Source organism: Silene latifolia, chromosome Y (genome assembly GCF_048544455.1).
Source record: "Silene latifolia isolate original U9 population chromosome Y, ASM4854445v1, whole genome shotgun sequence".
NCBI classification, from domain to species: domain Eukaryota; kingdom Viridiplantae; phylum Streptophyta; class Magnoliopsida; order Caryophyllales; family Caryophyllaceae; genus Silene; species Silene latifolia.
The window spans coordinates 351,134,781-351,140,847 of record NC_133538.1 but is presented as its reverse complement, the minus strand read 5'-3'; positions in this window follow the sequence as shown (position 1 = coordinate 351,140,847).

Here is a 6,067-nt window from a genome sequence, read left to right as displayed (position 1 = left end):
CTCATCAGAAAAACACAAAAACAACTAAATTTTACAGAAAATTTTAGATCGATTTCTAGCATAATCAAAGGGCATATCTCATATCGTCTTGGGTGCAACAAATAGGCGAATATCAATTTTGATATTGTTCTTAGGCCAATTTTGCTAGGACCGAAGGTTAATTCTGAATCCTTTATACTTTGTTTATGTATTTTGTTTATGACCATTGATCATCATTGTTAAACTCGTTATAATCCTTCTAGTTTAAGGAAAGTATACAGATTATTTCCCACAGTTTTTGTCCTAGATCGTACCGTGAAAGGAGGCCAAAGGACATCTTCTGAGTCATGATGATCTGTGTTGGGCAAAGATAGATAGGGCATATAGGAATTGTCCACCCACGTTGGATAACTATATCTCAAGGCCACTCAAGGAGTTGTGACTATAAATGCGTGGCCACGCTCGGAAATAATCTGTGGGATATTTTTTCGGTCAGATAGTCACACTCCCGATCGAGAAAACCACTCGCGATATGTTCATATGCAAGTGCAACCTGAAAGACACCTTGCATTGAGTGGGAGATTAAAACGGACAAGAGAATTGGTAGCGCACACCTTGTGTCAGACAAGTGGGAGATTGTTGGAGTTAGTGTCCTCCACAATAGTGCGTTTACATAATAAATCTCATTAAAGGAATATCATCAGGATATTTAATTATTTGATCCTCGTCAGTTCATTAACGTAAATCGATAACGGTTGACTGACTAGAAGTTTGACGTTATTGTCGTGAGACGGTGGTGATCAACTGACCCCTTTCGGCCACACCTAAATGAACGAACCCCAATTGACAAATAATTAATTGTATGAGATACAATTTATTTAGTCCCTTGATTTGTAGACTAAAAGGTTAGTCGATTATTTTTAGAGAGATTTCGAGTTGCGAACTCGAGGCGCGGTTGTTATTATTTAATTATGCGATAATTAAATAATAAAATTTTATGAGACGGGTTTTAGTTAATTAATTGTTTATTCACTAAAATTGTACTAATTGGTTAATTTGATTAATGTGATTAATATTAGTACGTAAATAATATGTGTAGCGGTACACGTATATTTACGGAGTGATTTGGACAAATTTTATTGGGAAGCATTTAAACATAAATCGATGTTTAAAGTTAAATTTACACGTATTTGTGCGACAAATATAAGAACCAAAATGGACCCGTAAATGGACCCGTAAATGGGACATTGGACCGTGTAAATGGAGTGTAGTGGATGATTATAAACATAATCATTTCACTTTACTTTATATACTTCCATTAGTTATCTTATGTTCATTTTGCATGTGATGAAAGATTGGACAAAAAATAAAACAAGTCCATTCCCTCACTCCACCTACTCCAACCGGTTTTCCTCCTCTATATAGACCCATTTTTATTCATTTTTAACATGCTTGCTCACTTGTGTTTTTGCATGTGAATAAAATTGTCTATCTTTCTAAAAATAATAAGAACACTTACTAAGCTTGTTAGTAATATATATATATATATATATGTAGAAGAAGGATCAAGTGAGTCCACCAAAAATCCTTGAGTCCATAAGTCCTTTTTAGGACCCTTAAAAAGATAGGATGAAGGGTTGAGATTGAAAGGGAAAAGGGAGGGATTAGTGCTAAAATTAGGGGATCAATCCTAATTAATCACTTTCCCTCACTACTATCACTAATCAAGCCCTAATTTCACTGTAAAACCCTTCTTTTTCCACTAACTTCTCTCTCATCTCACAATTATCCTTCCCCTCATCTCTCTAAAAACCAAAAAAATTCAATTCCTCTCAAAAATCCAACAAAATTCAAAAACCAAATAATTCAAAAAAATAATTTTCCCTCTTCCTCACCTACCCGACCCCACGACCACCTCCACCGCCACATAACCTCAGCCGCAACAACAACCCACCCCCCAAAAAAACACCCTTCTCTTTCTCACTCACCCACCACCGCCAAAACCCGACTACTGTCGCCACCATCAACTCGCAGCCCCACGACCACCCGACCACCACGGCCACCACTCAACCACCAGCCACACCCCACGTCTTCTTCAACACCGTCACCAACAAGAACCACCAGATCCGCCTGCCGCCACCCGCTGCTCACCTGCCACCACCCGAAAACATCACCACCACCCGACAACCCTTCTCACCACCACAAACCACCCAAAAACACCACACGCGACCTACTCCCCAAAACAAACTCTCATCTCACGCACCTCCGGCCACCCTCACACACCTCCGACATCCACCACGCAGATCTGAGCCACACACTCCCACCGCCACCCTCTCGCACCTCCGACACTACCCTACCAGAACCAACCCGACACCACGCACAACCACCACAACCATCACCTTCCACTGCTTTTCCAACACACCACCACCGTCTCCTTCAACCACCACCCAGAGCAACACCAACAGCCGCACATTCCAGATCGGAATTTAGAAAATTCGTGGTGGTGTTGTCAATCCGAATTTAGAAAGATGGGTATTGTTTGGTTTTGTGTTTGGTTAGAAGAAATACGGGTGTTTTGTTCTTTTTATTCTTTTCTATTTTTTTTTTCAGATGTATGCTTTTGTGTTTAGTTTTTGTGTATGGTTAGAAGAAATACGGTTGTTTTGTTCTTTTTATTCTTTTCTATTTCTTTTTTTTCCTTTTCAAAAATAGTTTGGTCTTGTTGTTGTTCTTACTTTTTTTTTTCTTATTTTCATTTGTTATTGTGGGTGATTTCAGATCTAATTATTTTTTTGAGTTATTTTACGGTTACACTAGTTTTTCTTTAAATTTACACTTATTTCTTTACATTTACACTCATATTTTTTAACATTTACATGCATTTTTCAGATTTATACTTACAATTCTTTACATTTACACTCATATTTCTTCACATTTATACTCATATTTCTTCACATTTACATGCATTATTCAGATTTACACTCGTATTTCTTTACTTTTACACTCATATTTTTTACATTTACACTCATATTTCTTTACATTTACACTTTTATATCTGTACATTTACACTTGTTAAAATTATATAGATTTGCACTCATATTTTGTGTGGATATGAGTTGGTGTTGGAGGACGACGGTGGTGGTGTTTTTTGGTAGTCGGACTAAAGTTTTACTCGTAAAGGACAAAAGTTACACTTATAAAGGACCAAAGTCACAATTAAAAGACCAAAGTTACACTCTTAAACCTTCAAATTTACACTTAAAATACAACATTTACACTTGGTAACATGTTAAGATTATATAAATTCAAATTTGGATATAGAAAATTGCCTAAAAAATTAAATGTACACTCTTAAAATATTTACATTTACACTCGTAAAACATCAAATTTACACTTGTAAAATGTTAAAATTATATAAATTCAAAATTTGCGTCACAAAAAATCAAATTTACACTCTTAAAATGTTACATTTACACTCGTAAAACATCACATTTACACTTGTAAAATGTTAAAATTATATAAATTCAAAATTTCCGTCACAAAAAATCAAATTTACACTCTTAAAATGTTACATTTACACTCGTAAAACATCAAATTTACACTTGTAAAATGTTAAAATTATATAAATTCAAAATTTCCGTCACAAAAAATCAAATTTACACTCTTAAAATGTTACATTTACACTCGTAAAACATCACATTTACACTTGTAAAATGCTAAAATTATATAAATTCAAAATTTCCGTCATAAAAAATCAAATTTACACTCTTAAAATGTTACATTTACACTTGTAAAACATCACATTTACACTTGTAAAATGCTAAAATTATATAAATTCAAAATTTCCGTCACAAAAAATCAAATTTATACTCTTAAAATGTTACATTCACACTCGTAAAACATCACATTTACACTTGTAAAATGTTAAAATTATATAAATTCAAAATTTCCGTCACAAAAAATCAAATTTACACTCTTAAAATGTTACATTTACACTCGTAAAATATCACATTTACACTTGTAAAACTCATACAACATTACATTTACACTTCTGAAATCTGAAACTCAAAACTGATTAATTAGGGCTAGAGAGAGAAAGAAAAATTAATTAGTGTATAGAAATTTGATTAATGATAATTTTTTTTGGTAATTTTCAATCTCAACCACCCATCTCAATCCAACCATCCACATTTTTTACCTTTTCTTTTTAATAGCCCTAAATAAAATTCATCTCAACCATCCATTGAGTCCATCCAATGGCCCTTAGAGAGACTTATGGACTCAATGGCAAATGTTGGACTCATTAGAACTCCTATATATATATATATATATATATATATATATATATATATATATATATATATATATATATATATATATATATATATATATTATCAAGGGTTAAATTTTACAAGTATCTAGTTAATACTTGTAAGATTATTTGGGTGTTGTTCTCCGTAAATGGGACATTGAACCGTGTAAATGGAGTGTAGTGGATGATTATAAACATAATCATTTCACTTTGCTTTATATACTTCCATAAGTTATCTTATGTTCATTTTGCATGTGATGAAATATTGGTTAAAAAATAAAACAAGTCCACTCCCTCCGTAAATATACGTGTACCGCTACACATATTATTTACGTACTAATATTAATCACATTAATCAATTAGTACAATTTTAGTGATTTAACAATTAATTAACTAAAACCCGTCTCATAAAATTTTATTATTCAATTATCGCATAATTAAATAATAACAATCGCGCCTCGAGTTCGCAACTCAAAATCTCTCTAAAAATAATCGACTAACCTTTTAGTCTATAAATCAAGGTACTTAATAAATTGTATCTCATACAATTAATTAGTTGTCAATTGGGGTTCGTTCCTTTAGGTGTGACCGAAAGGGGTCAGTTGATCACAGCCGTCTCACGACAATAACGTCAAACTTCTAGTCAGCCAACCGTTATCAATTTACGTTAATCAACTGACGATGATCAAATAATTAAATATCCTGATGATATTCCTTTAATGAGATTTATTATGTAAACGCACTATTGTGGAGGACACTAACTCCAACATGATGTCCCTGATAACGTCAGACCAGAACTAGTGAATTTTCTTAAGATTAAGTCTACATGTTTTGCCTGGTCACACTTTGATATGACCGGCATATATGCTAGTATTATTACCCATAAACTCAATATTGACACTTCCTTTAAGCCTGTACAGCATAAAAAGAGAAAGTTTGCCGCTTAACGCAATACAATCATTAACGAAGAGGTGGACAAACTCCTAGACATGGGAATGATCAGGGAAGTAATGTACCCTGAATGGCTGGCCAATGTGGTCGTGGTGCAAAAGAAGAATGGCAAGTGGAGAGTCTTTGTAGACTACACAGATCTTAACAAAGCCTGTCCAAAAGACCCATTCCCACTCCCTTACATTGATGTAATGGTAGATGCTACAGCTGGGCATGAACAGCTAACGTTCATGGATGCCTCAAGTGGATTCAACCAAATCAAAATGCATCCAGCTGACCAGGAAAATACTGCATTCATCACGGAAAGGGGCATATATTGCAACACAACAACGCCCTTTGGCCTGAAAAATGCAAGGGCAACCTTCCAACGCTTAGTTAATATAATTGGACAAGAGAATTGGTGACGTACACTTGTCTCGGAAAAGTGGGAGATTGTTGGAATATGTGTCCTGAACATGTTGGAGCTTGTGTCCTCCACAAATTAGTGTGATAACATTTGTAAATCTCTTACAGGTTCACAAGGGTATACTCGTATTTTAATCAGTTGATTAATGATTACCTAATAACGGTTAGCTTGGTAGATAGTTTGACGTAATTATCATACAGATGGCGGTGATCAACTGGTCCCTAAAGGTCACACCTATAGGATGTGTTTGAGAGATGTGGTTATAGAAATATAATCACATTGATGCCTTATATGACTAAACAGTTAGTCAATGTGTTGATGAGACAATTATTTAATGAAGATTAAATAATATTAGTTGAGACGAATCAATCACAATTAAGTAAATTGAATATAATAAGTTATATTTAATTAAATGTATG